Raw genomic sequence first — 17,624 nt, forward strand, 5'->3', positions numbered from 1 at the left:
ATCTTCTACACAAAATAAGTCGATTTCAATACAATGTTTTTTTTTTGTTTATTTGATATAATAATACATCTTTTAGATTTCTATAATTACTGAAATAGATACCATTAACCAATAAGAAGGTAAAAAACTTTAAAACACCTGGCTAAAGAAATTAATTAAATTATTCCTTTCACGTAACTTAAATACTTTAAGTTATATATCCTTTTAATATATAAATCAACATCAATTAACGTAATTAATTATTTAAATGTAACGCATTCTATTTCATTTAATTTATATTATATAATTTTATTTATTTCATTTTATAATCTTATCAATTGAAAGAGGGGGGCCTATCAAGATTAACATAAAATAATTCATTAATTAATATTCTTTATGTCGGTTCAGCGATTAGTTTTATACCGGTTGACATGTTAAAAGAGTAAATTAAAACGAGAGAGCGAAAGTGAAAAAGACAGTGAATAAAACAGAAATCTTTCATTGTGAACTGATATAGGTCTAAATGCATAAAGAATCAAGCAAGAATATAAAGCGAACTGATTAGATCTAATCTACTTTTGTTGTAGCTTCTTATTTTATGCAGGTTTTATTATCTGCCGACAAAAGAAAACCACTAACTTGTTTCTTAACATAAGTTATATTAAGTTAAACAATTATAATATCTCTATAATTAGCCAATATGTAACTATTATTTAAATTATTTCTTTTATTATTAAATAGCTTAGCTAAACAAACGTTACATCTATATCTGTAACTTATTTAAAGCTTATGTTTTTGTTTTTTTTTAATTTTATAGAAAGAATTTTCAAAATTATTATAGGAGTAAGATAAAGAAATGCGCTGTTTAAAGAAGAGAAAAAAAATTACTACGATTTCAATAAATGTGTCATAAAAAACATTAAAAGACTTAAATATTTAAAACTAAATTAAAATGTCAACTTTTAGATGTCAGTACTGAATTAAAAATTTGACAAAGTAGTAAATAACCCTTAATAAAAAATAAATAAATTAAATATTTTATCCTATTCTTTCAACCTCTCTAAGGAATTAAAAAAAATTAACATTTAATAAATGATTGAACAGTATTATTTTAAAAATTTTTTAACGTAGTTTATCTTTGGATGGCTTTAGTTTTTTTTTTAATTTTCATATTTTTTAATAAATTTTGGATACACCAACATAAACAGTCCTTATAAAATAAAATAAAAGCCGTTAAAACAAAGGCAAAGAAGAAAAGCCGGTAATAAATTAATATACTTTTAAATTCATATTGATTATATTTAAAATCTTGTCATTTTAATTTTTGAAGCCAAGCTGCTTGAACAATACCAAATTTTTTAATATTAATATCACAATTTAAAAAAATACGATTTCGATTTTCTGAAAATTTTGGAGATCATATTTTTTTTTTTTTTTGTCTTCAGTCATTTGACTGGTTTGATGCAACTCTCCAAGATTCCCTATCTAGTGCTAGTCGTTTCATTTCAGTATACCCTCTACATCCTACATCCCTAACAATTTGTTTAACATATTCCAAACGTTGCCTGCCTACACAATTTTTTCCTTCTACCTGTAATTCCAATATTAAAGCGATTATTCCAGGATGTCTTAGTATGTGGCCTATAAGTCTGTCTCTAATTTTAACTATATTTTTTCAAATGCTTCTTTCTTCATCTATTTGCCGCAATACCTCTTCATTTGTCACTTTATCCACCCATCTGATTTTTAACATTCTCCCATAGCACCACATTTCAAAAGCTTCTAATCTTTTCTTCTCAGATACTCCGATCGTCCAAGTTTCACTTCCATATAAAGCGACACTCCAAACATATACTTTCAAAAATCTTTTCCTGACATTTAAATTAATTTTTGATGTAAACAAATTATATTTCTTACTGAAGGCTCGTTTCGCTTGTGCTATTCGGCATTTTATATTGCTTCGTCCATCTTTAGTAATTCTACTTCCCAAATAACAAAATTCTTCTACCTCCATAATCTTTTCTCCTCCTATTTTCACATCCAGCGGTCCATCTTTGTTATTTCTACTACATTTCATTACTTTTGTTTTGTTCTTGTTTATTTTCATGCGATAGTTCTTGCGTAGGACTTCATCTATGCCGTTCATTGTTTCATCTAAATCCTTTTTACTCTCGGCTAGAATTACTGTATCATCAGCAAATCGTAGCATCTTTATCTTTTCACCTTGTACTGTTACTCCCAATCTAAATTGTTCTTTACCATCATTAACTGCTAGTTCCATGTACAGATTAAAACGTAACGGAGATAGGGAACATCCTTGTCGGACTCCCCCGAGATCATATATCAGGGAGAATATTTAACGATTAAAATATTCCCCAAAATTGATTTTAAATAATTTTTTTTTTTTGTTAATTTTATTTATTTTAATTTGGAAACTTCCCCATCAGAGGAGGGAAATTTAGTGCGTATAAAATACACAAAACAAAACATAATACAAAATTATACATATTTTTATTTATTAACTAAAGTAAAAGTATTTACAACAAATAACTATTTTTAAAGTCGGCGCCAACTAACAAAAGTTATATAATACTTGTTTAATTATATGTTAAACAAGTACCTCAACCAACCGCTAGGCGGCTAAACGGGATTCCCACATGTAAACTGGGATCTCAAGAGCGTATAAGAAAGAGCGTCTCACTATCATGCCTAATTATGAGTTCGATAAGGCATATATATATTTGGTGTTCATATGTATATTTGGTGCATATATATATATATATATATATATATATATATATAAAGTGTTCTTAAATCATATTTTTGAATGTCGCATTTTATTGTAGTCAAACTGCTATTACCATTTTGATTGTTTGAAATAGGATTTGTATTATATATATCAGAGGTAATTTTGAAGTCGGTATCAGGTAACACAAGTTACCTGGCACCGACTTCAAAAATAGTTATTTGCTGTAGATTACTTTTACTTTAATAAATAAACAAATAAAATAAAACAAAAATACATTGATCATTAAAAATATGAAATTGCAAAAACAATTTTTTTCATTTTGGAGCTCCTATACTCAAAGGAAAGCCTTCGGGTAAAAATAATTTTTAAGAAAATAATCTCTAAGAATTGATAAAAAATAACTTTTTTTTAAAATTCTTTAAATAATTCATAATCATAATTCGAAATAAACAACGTTCTAATTTCCAGTGAAGAGCGTGAACATTTTTAGCTGAATTTTTTTTTAAGAAATGCTAAAGAATAACGGCTATAAAAAAAAATATTCTTATATTTCAAATGCAATCGATATTTTGCGAAATGAATTTAAATTTAAAATAGTTTTTTAAAGTTTTTTAAAAATTAGAAAAATATTTTTTACGACGGATATGGACCAAAAATGTTTATGATAAACATACATATTTTTATATACATTTTTTTATAATATATTTTCCTATTCTTGTATGCTTTTAGATTTTATTCAAATAAAAAACTGTAATAAATTAGTAATAAATCAACAGATTTTATTGCTTGTTTTAACTCATTCCTAATTTCATACAAAATAATATTATCATGAGTGCTGTTGGTATTATTTATTTTCCTAATGTTTACGTGGCAATCTGTTCAACTAGTAAACAATATACAATACCTCCATGGCCCAATGAGACGAGAATGATATGTATGACATTTTAATGAAGTGTAATCTTTTACAAACTCAGGCTGACCATTCCTGAGACTTACGATTAATTGAACCCCAATCACCAATGTACACCGGTATCCACTGTATACTGTATAAAAGCAACAAAGTTTTGTAGGATTCAAACCTCAGAAGGTTTGGATTCGAAAATCAGCTATTAAATAACCGATTGGAGACGACGAGTTAACCACTAGGCCAGTCCGGTGGATTCTATTGTTTTTTCTACGAATTTATTTTTTATCCCTTTTATTATGCAGCTATAAAATATTTTTCTTAGTTCCTTTATTAAATCTTCCATATAAAAATTGAAATAAAAAGTACATAAACAGCATTTTTATTTCATTTTCTTTGTATTGTAATGCAAAATACCTTACTTTCTATATTTTATTACAGCTATCCATTTAAAAATTTAAAATAATCCTTCTTTATCAGTATTTTTAAACCGATTTTTCTTACAGTTAGATGTATCCTTTTTTTTCTTCTATATTATCAAATAGTTTTTCAATAATTAAACAATGCCAAGGAAATATCTTTGTTACAAAGAATATTTTAATTATTCGAATAATATTTATACTGAAATTCGATTTTTTTAATTAAATTGTTAAATATTAAATAGAAATTAAAAGCTTAAATAAGCTTGATAAAGTAAAAACGATTTTCTATTTTTTTTAAATTTTTTTTCGGAAACTAAATTAAAAAAAAAATCCTTATCCTTGGTTTGACTTCTCCTGTTTAACTGTGATTAATTTATAAATAATTCAAATTAATATTTAAGAAGTTTTACTTCTGAGAAAGAATAAATTCAGTAACGTAAGTAAATAACAAAAATTTGAATTTAAAAAATATTTAAGAAAATAATAATAATTCTAAAAAATTGATAATTTTTATGGATATATACATATATATTTAATATGTTTAAAAAATACATACAACCAAATTATTGTCATACCATTAACTATTGAATAATCTTAGATAAACAAAACGGAGAAGTGTGAGTTTAATTTATATCTTTTTAACAATACAAAGAAGAAGAATGAGAGAAGTAATAATAATAAGAAATAAAAGAAGAATAATATAGAGAAAAAAATAAGAAAAAAGAAAGATTTGAGAAAGATAAGAGCCTTCATTCAGTGTTTCTTTATGAATGAGATAGAATGGGATCGGGTAAGCAAGGAGTGCCCGACTAGACACATTTAAATAAATTAGCATATTATATGAATGTGTGTCCCGTCTTTTCTGTCCAACTACGATATAGGAGGCGGTCGATCGTGGTAGAGTGTGACCGTGTGGCGTCACCATACCTTCTTCTTATTTCCAACTAGAATTTAACATATACTCAACGAGTACATAGTTAACAGACTGTATTTGAAACTAGGAGAAGTTAAATACATTAACGAGCAGATAATGCTTCAGATACTGAATATCTACTTCTGAATTAAAATAATAATACAGCAGTATATAACGACTAACTAGTTGAATTTAATGTATTAAATTAACAGGTAGTACTAGGTAATAGTTAAGTGTAATTTATAAATCGATTAATTTACGGGGTACTTGGTGAAAAAAATATTTTTCTGATGTACATTCATGGAAAGGTAAAATCACGTAAAATAATAACACTTAATAAAGCGTTATAATGATTTTTTTTCTAATCTAATCTACGTAAATATACTTTAAAAGGTAAGGAGTAATATAAATGATTAAATATTTTTTTGAATACTATATTATTTCTCGTCATAGCAAAACAGGTGACTTCAAAGTCAAAAATTCTAAGGTTCAAATCCTAGTAAAAGTTAGTCGCTTTTATATGGATTTGAATACTAGATAGTAGATAGCGGTGTTATTTGGTAGTTGGGTTTCAATTAACCACACATCTCAGGAACGGTCGACTCGAGACTGTACAAAACTACACATCATTTACATTCATACATATTATCCTGATTCATTCTCTGAAGTAATACTTTACGGTGATTCGGGAGGCTAAACAGAAAAAGAGAGAGAGATTGAGTATTCAAATCCAAATAAAAGAAATAAACCTTTACTCGGATTTGAACTTAAGAACCCTCAACGTTTTAATAAGTTATTTCAACTAAAAAGAAAGAAAAAATTATAAAAATAAACCTTATGGTAGTTCCACAGGCTAAATAAAGAAAGAAAATCAAAAGATACCTTAAGTAAATTTATATCAAATATATACACGTTTAAAAGGAATCCCAATTGAAATTTCTTAAAAATTATATACTAGTTTTACATAGAACTTCTTAGGGTAGAACACAGTACGTACACAAGGTAGTTTTGAAGAACTGTTGTATGAGTAGTTAGTATAGTAGAAAACAATAACAATAATCATAAAAATAGTAGATTGATGAAACATTTGGAAAAGAAAAAATGAAAACAGAAACAGAATGGAAGGGAATTAAGGACTGATTAATGTACAACATTCAGCGGGTGTAATTACAATATGGAGTTACTAAGATCCCGGACGTGTAGCCGCATAAGTCTTTTAACATCATCACCGTTGCCTAGGAGGTTTACCGTCAAGTGATTAACGTGGTGATTTAGCCAAAGTTCATATTTCAAACTGAAACATTGTATTTCTTCCTCGATGAACCGTAGATCTACACATTCGTGAATTTCACTATTTTTATCAAACCACAGCGCCTCAGCTATATACCTCGCTAATTGATCGTAATAAAAATAATTTAATTATGTATGATTATCCGAATATCTTCTATAAAATGGAATGTATTCCGCAGGAAGATGTCTTTGAATTAATTTGTAAAATTTTATTCGGGAACTAAACCTAACGCTTTTTATAGTAATACTATTCGATAAGCTCAACACGATTTTGTCATGGAATTAATTTATGATAGTAAATAATAATCCTGGGAATAATAATAATAAAACAAGGACAACATTTTCAGAATACATAATTCCCACCCTGAACTCCTACAGATAAGTGAGTAAGGTGGCACCTAATTTCAAATTTATTAGTTTTTTTCTAATATCAATAAACAGATTTTATACGAACACAGAATATTTAATTAAGATATTTCCATGTAAGGGAAATATACAACGGACTATATATTTTTACTCATACATGAGATAGCATTCCTAGATTCGGTACAGCCAGTAAAATAAAAGAAGAACACTGTAGAAACTGATTTCCAAAATCATTTCCTATTTGTATTTCTTAATTTATTTGATCGATTTTATGTAAAAATAATAAATTAATTAATATTTTTAAAAAAGCCAATGGTGTATTTGAACTAAAGAACTATCAAGGACGAAGCCCGGAAAGTTCTGTCAAACAGAACATATATTAATGTTCTTTAAAAACAGAAATAACGATATCTATTAAATATATAAAATTTATTTAACAATATAAAATTAACAAAACTTATTCAAATTACTTTAAACAGAATAATTACGGAATGGAAAACAAGAGTAACTGTGGAGGGGAAACGGGTAATGTTATCCCCATATATTATTTGTATATATTTATATATACGTACTAGCTGCAGAGGCGTGCCTACGGCACGCCTTCCGCAGCTAGGCCGTCCGGGCGGGTGTCCCTGGCGGGCGGCGTCTAAGAATGCGATTATTAGGTGTCCAACATTAATTACCTCTTGTGTAAAAATATTTTTGTTTGAATGATGAAAATTAATACAATGAAAGGTAAAATAGAAATTTAACTCCAGAATTTGATACTAACGAATCGGGATTTTCCGGTAGATTTTCCGGCACATTCTGGTGCCTATTATAGTTCATTATTTTATGAAAAAAAGCAATCAGATAAATAAAAAAATATATTATTATTATGTTTTTATATATATCGATATATACGCGATATATAATAATATAACAAGTATATTCTTGACCATCACGAGACATGTACAAAGCTATCGGGATTTTCCGCTAGTGAATGGTACATTCCGGTGCTAAGCTAAGGGAAACGGACACACACACACATACACAGACACAAATATTCCTTAGTAGGATATATATATATACATTCTAACGTGTCAGGTCAGGAAAGCTCTAAGTTTAGAGCAAAATCTCTACAGCAAGATATCCCTCTCGCGCCAAACGAAAATCCGGCATTACAACACAGTTATTAAACCCACAGTATTATATGCCAGTGAAACATTGACTTTAAATAGGAAAACCGAAATAAAGAAACAGGAAAGGAAGATTATAAGGAAAATATTGGGACCGAGACAAACTGAAGAAGGATACAGATTAGAACCGAACGAAATTGTTGAAAACTCCTCTAATAACGAAACTGACATAAGGAAAAGACGAATGAAATTGTTTGAAACCTTTGCAGGCTGCCGGAAAACTGACTGACCAGAAGAATACTCACGTATTTAACATCATTAAAAGTTGCAATCCCCTGGCTCGCAGAAACACGAAAAGATTTAGAACACGCCGGAATTATGTTGGAGGGGATCATAGACAGAAACACATTCAGAAATAAAATAGATAAATGGGAAGTAAAACCAGAAGAGCCGAAGCCTAAAAAACATCATCCGAAATGGTCTGAAGAACGGAAGAAGGCCTTTTCTGAAAGAATGAAAGAATTCTGGAGGGAAAAGAAGAATGCCAAGCGAAAGAAATATGAATCATGAATGCTTAACGTCTTCCAGTGGGAAGTTCTCGACTTATAATAATAATAACAATAATAATAATAATAATAATAATAATAATAATAATAATAATAATAATAATAAATATATATATATATACTAGTTGAACTGGCAATGCTTTCCTATAGCTAAATTTGGGTGTATGCATTAAAAACATTTTGTACTATATTTGACATATGTATTCTATTTTGATCATTTCACTGTGCTATTTCATTTCTTCTGTATTCTCTCATTATTTTGGCTTAAATTGCGTGTCGAATAATATTTTGTCGTTTTGACGCATTGAAGGAATCATTGTTATTTTTAAATAATAAAAGTTTTATTTTCTATGCAAATATTAATGTTATTATTAACGTTTTTTTTACATTTTTTTAACTTACAAAAACAATAAAATTGACAATATTAGGAAAACAATAAATTATACAGTGTTAATTCACTATTAATTTTCTTTCTTTCTTCCGTTGTTCTCCGGAATTTTACCACAGTTCAAATCTCACCAATCTCACTTCTATAAAAATCATAAAAACTCTGATGTGTACACCACATAACTTCCTTGTACGCTTATTAAATTACATATACACATTTTTTTTTTTAAATGAATAGTTCAAAAATCTGATTTGATTAATAACTTTTGATATTTTTTATTATTTTTTTTATTGTTACTGATTTATTATTACAGTAAATTTTTCTTTAGAATCAGAGATTAATAATTATTAATAAATCAATATATTTAAATTAAAAAAAAGTTAAAATAAGGAGATGAAGTCCGATTCGAAAAAATAAGTACCACTTATGATTTATCGTTGAAAAGATCTCTCTCAATGAGGACTTATTACTGCAGTTAAGAAAAAGTCCAAAATCCAGATTATTTGAATTTTGTGCTTTTTTGAACACTTTTGATTCAGTCGATTGCAACCAAAAAGGAAGGTTCATAAGTAGATGTGTTATCACAACAGGAGAGCCTTAATATTTGAACAAATGACAAAAGAAATTCACCTTTCATTTCTCGCTTTATATTTAACATTCCTCGCCATCCAATAGAAACTTAGTAACAGTGTTATCCGAATAGGAATAGTTAATTGTGTATAAACAATTAACATCAATAATCTAATTAATAATAAATCTATTTTAGATTTAGTACAACAGTCCTAAATCCAAAATTTCAACATCCTACGGCTAATCGTTTCTGAGCGGTGCGAGATATATACATACGTACAGACGTCACGCCGAAACTAGTCAAAATGGGATTCATAGATTGTCGAAATGGATATTTCCACTAAAATCAGACAACCGAAATTTCTCGCGATTACAATACTCCTTTGCTTTGTACAAGGAAGTAAAAAACGTATAAATAAATAGCCTAAAACTTCTTTTATTAAATTTAATGACTGTCTATTTCGATTGTCATTATCTATATCGATTGTTGTCAATGTCATCATCGACTTCCTCACATAGTTATTATGTTAAACCAATATTCTGTCGTTTTGACTATTGTTATTTAAACATATAAACTAATAACTTGGACCTTATAACGTGTAAAAAATCCGGGACAAATAATAATAAATTGTGAAATTTTCAGCTAAATCGGTTTATTTTTTGAGATATTAGGTCACAAACAAAATAAAGATTATCTTTATTATATATGAATATATGTAGCACAATCTAGAAACCTGTTCTTTGGTGACGCGTATTTCTAACGAATGGTTATTGTATATTTTTAAATCCCAACTTATCAAAAAAATGAATAACAGAAGGTTGAATTTCTGATCATCCCATTAATTATAAGGTTAGATTTTATGTTGTCAAAATAAAAATTTCTGGTTGTTTTATAAGAACTCTTTGAATGATCATTTTGATTATAATCAAACGTACTGTTTTACTTTGAAGCGCCATTTAAAAGGCTAACCGTGTCATCATTATTAAAATTTTTTTACATTTATGTATATTCACGTCTAAACTTTACCTCTTGGAGGTTTCTTTAAAAAATCAGAACGAGTTCTTAAGATACAAAGAACGATTTTATATTGTTACTTGGTGCCCATTATTATGAATCTTGTAGAACTATATCTAGACAATATAGAAAAAGGGTTAATTTACACTTCTGTTAGTATTAATGAATGCGCAATATTTGCAAAAAAAAAATACTCATTCTTAAAAAGATAATAATTCTTCTACTAAACCGAATAACAAAACTGTTTTCGTGTAATTCACTCAAAACAATACTTCGGCTTAGAAGAAAGAGTCTGCCATTTTTAAGGAATAACCGAACCATTTAAAAAATCTTGTTAAATTATTTAAAATAAAATTAAAAGATTTTCTTTTACAGAAATAATACTTTTCTTTTCATTGAATTTTTAAATAATATAAAAAAAAACGTTGTAAAGAAAAAATTGTATTAGCCGTATCCCGTACAATGTGTAGCTAAATATGTGCTTAAATAATTTTCAATAATGGCTTCTGAATTGTTAATTATTTTGTAATTATTTTTTATAATTAAATTTTTCATTTACTTTCGTTAACATATCATACACTTATTTTTAATTAATATTGACTTAAAATACATCTATTTTTTTATGTTATTGTCTATTTTGTAATGCTGCTCTGATCAAGGTTATATCATGGCCTCCTTTGATCGATCTAGAAAAATGCTGAAGCAGTTCCTTGATGTGATCTATATAACGTAGAATTATTATGTACAAATCAGAATAAATAATTTATTTTCATATTTAGCTTTTTTAAGCCGATTTCAAAAAACGTTTTTAGATTTATTTGTACTTTTTTATTTATTTTTTATGTACATTTATACTGTATTATTCATCAGGTAAAGTGATTTAAATTTTATTTTTTGCAGCGGTACTTCATATCACAGAAGTTTTGGGTTTTATGACATAACTTGAATGGAAGATGTTTTTTTAACAAAACCTTTTTTTGTAATGAAAAAATGTTTCAATTTTTTTTCATTATTCCATAGTGTTGGACTCTGACGCAATGATATATAATTTGATATTCAAATTATTTCCATTGAAGATTCAATAAAATTAAATGGAAAAGATAGTCACACTCGCTAGTTAGGATACTACCCGCTAATTATATTAATAATAGTGAATTTTAAATTTGGCGCCGAGTTCAGTAAGTCGAAATTTAAAAAATAATTGAAGTATTGTATTTTAATTTTTAGTATGTGTTTTTAAGTCGATTGCATTTTAAAAAAAGGTTTTTTTGTTTAATTTGAATTTATATAAAGGATATATCCAAATGAAGAATTTTGAACATTAGCGTTAATAACCTTGGTACATCTTTCAGTTAATTCTTAGAAAGGACTTACAGAACAAGTAGCGATATTTTCATGGAAAAAGCACATATTACTGGTACTAGGTTTGTAAGCTCTTCTACTCAAAAACAAATGTATAGAATTCACAAAAGTAATTAAATATAAACTACAATAATAATCTTGTTAAAATATAATTTAATCACATCAAATAACCAAATAATGACAAAAATTTGCAATTGTCAGTACCTTTCATTTCGTTAACACGTATCATATTTAGCTTGTCCCTCTGTCATGATCATTAAATGACCCTACCCTAAAATGCCCTCATATTATCAGTTTGCGCAGCAATAAAACTCACTTAATTAATAGTATTTTATGTTAACTTATTTGACATTTCCCATTAGGGGTTGTACATTCAATGAAAGATTATATTATTTCAGTGCGTCATCACCAATAATAATCAGCTATAAAATTATTAACAAGCTGATCAAAATTACATAAAGAATATAAAAATAACGCCATAAAATTGAGTAAAAAAAATACATTTTTGATTAAATTATAATTACGTTCTCTTTAAGTAACATTTTTTCTATCAGTATTACTTTATTTTTTATAAAATTCTGCAAAAGGAATATAATTAAATGTAATAATAATAAATAAAATAAAATATTTTATGATATTTATGTAAATAAATTATTATTTTAAAATAGGCATTAATTTTTAGTATAAATTTTATTTCTTCCATAGGCTACTCAAAGACTATTTAATTAGCAAAGGTTCTGTGTATTTCTTTTATTAAAAAGAAGAAAAAATTTGGGGCTAACTGTAATTAAATAATGGTTAAGGATTGTTTATTGAAATACATTTTATTAACATATTCTCTTACATAAGGCAGCGTTACAAAAATGTAAACTGAAACAAAACAACAGAAATCTCAGAAAATGTGTAAAAATGTTCAATCAAATTTTGCTAAATTTTAATTATCCTGTAAGTACATAATCTTTCAATTTACATATCGTATTGTAACTATTATTTTTAAACATTTATTTAGATCAAAGTAAATAATAATAAAGATAATTTATGGTGTAAGAAATAAACTGTTCTCAACCAATGTCTTATTATTTTTATTTCTATAGTAAACTTAATTACAAAAATATTATATGTATATTACTTTCCTGTCTAGGGCTATAGCAGAGCTATAGCTGTAGAAGGGAAAGTATTGTAATCGGTCCAATTTGGGTATATGCGGTTTTCACCGGATCTTGACGTTTTGACACCTAAGTAACCCAAAAAACCGGAAGGAAATTTTCCGATTGTTCGTATGTACGTGTGTATGTTTGGTATCGCCCTATAAATTACCTTATTCCTCCAGATCTACTTGACCGATTTTGACCAAACTTGGTCAGATTACTTCTATATGTGGAGGATTAGTGCCATAAAATTTTCAACTTAAAAGGTCAAAGGGGTGAGGTTGTACAGCAAGGTCCATCATCAGTATCTCGAGATTTTACCTGATTAAGCAAATTTATTAACAATTACTTTTCTTAGGCGCATTTGTTAACAATTAAAAAATAATATTTTCAAAAATAAATTTATGCAAAATCGCACCTCCATCCCAAAAAATGCTCTAAATAAACTAGTTGGTATACTTCGTCATTAGTACCCACTCTAACCACAAGGAGCGCTAGTGTAGCACTTACGTACAGCTGTTGTAGTCGCCTGCTATGTTGTGACGTTAAGGTGAACGGTAAAATGAAGTAAATTAACAATATTTAAACTTTAAAAAAATACTTAAAATGATCGCTAGTACCGCCACATCCGTACGAATGAAATACGATATGTACACGCTCTTTATTTAGAATCACTGAATTAAATAAACAAAATATGTTATATTTGAATAAAATGTTAAATATTTTTTGTTGATTTGTTTGTGCTAGCCATGCATCAGAAAAAAGTCGCGTGAAGGAAAAGTTCTTTTCCGTCAAGCTTTTTTTTTTTGAAAACATTTTTTTTCCATATATATATATATATATACGTATATAAAAATTAATTTTTATATAATTCTGTCTGGTAATACGGATCAAATCTTTGTTTAACAGACAATCTTTTAACTTCGCTGGCATCCAGAACTGCTGCAAGAAGGAAAGCAGCATCAATAAAGGGCAGGAATTTTTGCATTTTCAACGTTTCATGATTCAGGGGAATCCCAAAAAAAGTGGTGGGAATAATTTTCATATGTACGTGTTCTGGTGTGTTTGAAGGTAAATAAGTTTTGACAGGATAAACCGATTTTGATGAAATTTGACACAGAGAATCATTAAAGTGAGATGATTTGTTGATAAAGGTTTAGGGTCAATATTTGCAGAGGATAGGGTAAACAGTTTATCTTATCTAATTTAACCTTTCCGTTCTTTCTACCTTCTACCTTTTCCTCCTTTCCTTTCCTTTGATATTTTCCTTTTCCCCCTTTCCCCCTTTCCCTATTTTATTTTTCCCATTTTCCTTTTTTCCATTTTCATTTTTTCCATACTCCCTTTCCCACATTCTCGTATTTCCAATTCCCAATTTCCCCCATTTCCTTCCCCTTTCCATTTCCTTCCCCATTTCTCTTTCTCTTATTTCCCTTTCCACCTTCATCTTTCCCCCTTTACCTTTTTTCTCTTTTCCCCTTTCCATTTCCTTTTCCCTGTTTTTCTTATTTCCATTTCCTCTTCTTTTTTACCTTTTCCCTTTTCTGATTTTTCCCTTTCTGCGTTTTTTCCCGCGCGTAAATCGGTTCAGAAATTTTATTCTACAGCGTACACACATATTAGAAACATTGCAATAGAATCGTAAAATATTTAGTATAGGGTGTATTGCTTTTACATCCAACAGATAGCGCTGTTTTTTCAAAACAAAGCATGCTTTTACCTGTCAGGTATGACATCTTAAGTATATAAATAAGAGGTATATAAAAACGCGCGCGGATTCGAATGTAACGGTGTGTCAAAATTTCAAAGCAATCGTTGAAGAGCTCTCGGAGATTTAAGATTTTGAACAAATAAACATTTACAATTTTATTTACATAGATGTCTTTATCAAAAATGTGTTTTTTTTAGCAGAACTTAAATACACTGCTACGTACGTTGATACAGTACTATCCTCTATGAAATATTTTTTTTTTAAACTTGTTTTATTAATTTTGAACACCAGAAATTTCTGTTTTTTTTTTTTTTCATTTTTGCCCAGTTTTGAAAAAATACATCGGTTATAAATAAAAATCATTTTCCAGTTAAATTTAGCTTTGTATTGCTCTACATAAAAGTCCATTTATTTAACTATTATTTATTTGTTATTTAACTGCTATTATTTGTTGCTATTTACTTTATTTACACTACTATGTTTAAAATTAAATTTAATGCAAGTCTTATTATACAGTTTTATCTATTTATTGGCAATTTAAGAAAGATATTACAAGTCATACTTAAAAAAGAACGTTTCTCGACTATCGGTTTTTGCCGATTTTCTAAAACCTACTGAAGTAACAGTTCTCAGACTCAATTTGTCAAATCAAATATCATATGAAACCATCAAAATAGCATACATTTTTTTGTCCCAAGAATTTCGGTATGGCTTCATTTCACTGGAAGAGATGAAATCTCAGAGAAACTTTTCGCTAGCCGTAACTCGTTAACGAAGCGTTTCTGGACCAATTTTTATATGTACTATTTTTTCACGTAGAATGAGCTGCCAAAGTATCTGCATAACCTGGTAAATCACTTTGTACACATAGGCCTGTTTATCTAATTTAACATTGTATAAAATATAAACTATATTGAAATTTAGATATCTTGTAGTAGTAAATTTGAAATTGTACATGATAAAATTTTATGAAGATTAGGTTAGTCGTTCCTGAGTTACGCTCAATTAAATTCGACAACAGATAGCCTAACCTCAATTGGAGTTATTTTTTTCGGTCGGATGTTGTGATTGGGAGGTGAAAATAAATTTTTTTTACGTTTTGAGGTAATATCATTTTATAAACGATAATATCATTTATGTATAAAATTTTCTGGCTCAAAAATCTTAAAAATTATATTCATGTGTAAAATTTTACAGCTTGATTCTCCAAAGCTATTGAATCAATTTCATTGAAATTTAGATATGCTGTACTAATGTATATGACGTTGTAAATGGGAGAATTTAATGAAGATTTATTAAGTCGTTCTTCAGTTACGCTCAATTTAAGGTCGACAACAGACAACATCACCTCAAATATTTTTTATACGTGCTTATGGAATGAGTCACCGAACTGAGTATGTTTTAAACTAATGCTTGTTAGTAGGGTCGACTCGTTATTTTTAAATATTTCATGAAATTACAGTTATAATATTCCAATTTTCTTATAAATAAATAAAAGTATTTTAATATTAAATTTAAAACAAAATATACCTCTTTTAGTTTTCCCATTTAATATATGTTTTGTATATTTCTTTTACAAAAAATTATACAAAATAAAGTAACAAAAAGTCCGTCTTCATGCGCAGTTTTGCGCAAGAATTTTTTAAATTTATAATTATGTATACTTATATTGTATCCAATATGACATTTAAAATAAAAAAACAAAACTTGTCTTTTCTTATGTAGGCGTTATTAACAAGAATATAACCAGAACAGCGTAAAAAAATTAAATAATTTTTTGTTTAACATCAAACGATAAAATATTTTAGATTAATTTCAGTCATATAATATTAATTTAAAAGAGCCGACATTTTTTTTCTTATTATCATCATTCTTAAAATGTGATTGAGTCATAGGTTCCGCCGATAACAAATAAAATAGATTAGGTGAAACAAACAAATACACCGATAATTTAAATTGTAAGTTAGTTTTATGACTAAAAGAATCATCCAAAAAATAAGTGGAAATGTTATAGTTAAAAAAAAATTTAACGATTTTGTTTCAATACATATATTCAAAGAATTGAAAATATTGAACTCATAAAACTTTTAGGATTTTATAATTAAATAAAATGATATGTTTGTACCTTAAACAGATTTTTAATGATATTCTTACCTGGAATTTATTATCCAGTAGTTAATAGTGACAAATGTTCTTTCTGAAATTCGACCTTGTTGAATAGTATTTCAATTTTTTTATGACTATTCATTGCTTTTCAATTTTTACCGTAACATTTTGAAAAAAAATGAAAATTTATAAAATTACCCTATTGTATTCATTTACCCTAAGTAAATAATGATAAAAAATTATGTAATAAAATTAATTACCTCAGGAGAACATCTCAAATTTATTACTGAAAACAGATTAATAGAGTACGATAAGTTTTGACAATGGAGAGGTTCGGAAACGCGTCAACAAGAGATAAAAGAATGAAGCTAAGAAAGATAAGCAGTTCTAAACATAAAAATTATAGTGATCTTAGCAGAAAAGCTAATATTAATTATTATCTTAACAAAACAATTTCAAGATTGTCTTATTTAAATTATACTGGTACACTTATATATGTAGATTTTAATAATCAAATATATACTCTCATCTGAACTATCAGTAGCGCAATATTACTTCAGGCACCTCGTGTAGAACTATTGTTCATCTATGTGTTTACGTTTTTTAAACTTTAAGGAGTAATTTATATATTTTTAAGCGTTACTTTTCACCACACGGATATATTTAATGATTATTTTTTTTATTTTATGAAATATTTTACTAAGGTTATTTCACACAAGAGTAAAAGCTTTGAAACGTAAAAACACCGTAATATATTTTTGTAATTCTTGTACTTACGAGTATAACCTCAAGAAAATTCAATAATTGTTAAATTTACGGTAAAAAAATAGTAAGTATTTTTGTATTTCACTTTATCTGACATTCGTTTGCGATCTTTTCAATATATTTTTTTTTTTTTGTAATTATCAGGAAGCGATCTCCCGTCTATGTTTTTCAAAGGGCTTTTATTCATAAGTGCAGGTATTTTATTAACCTATTCAAACATTAAATAAAATAAAAGTAAAAAAAAAAGTATTT

Source organism: Lycorma delicatula, chromosome 8 (genome assembly GCF_047948215.1).
Source record: "Lycorma delicatula isolate Av1 chromosome 8, ASM4794821v1, whole genome shotgun sequence".
Lineage (NCBI taxonomy): Eukaryota > Metazoa > Arthropoda > Insecta > Hemiptera > Fulgoridae > Lycorma > Lycorma delicatula.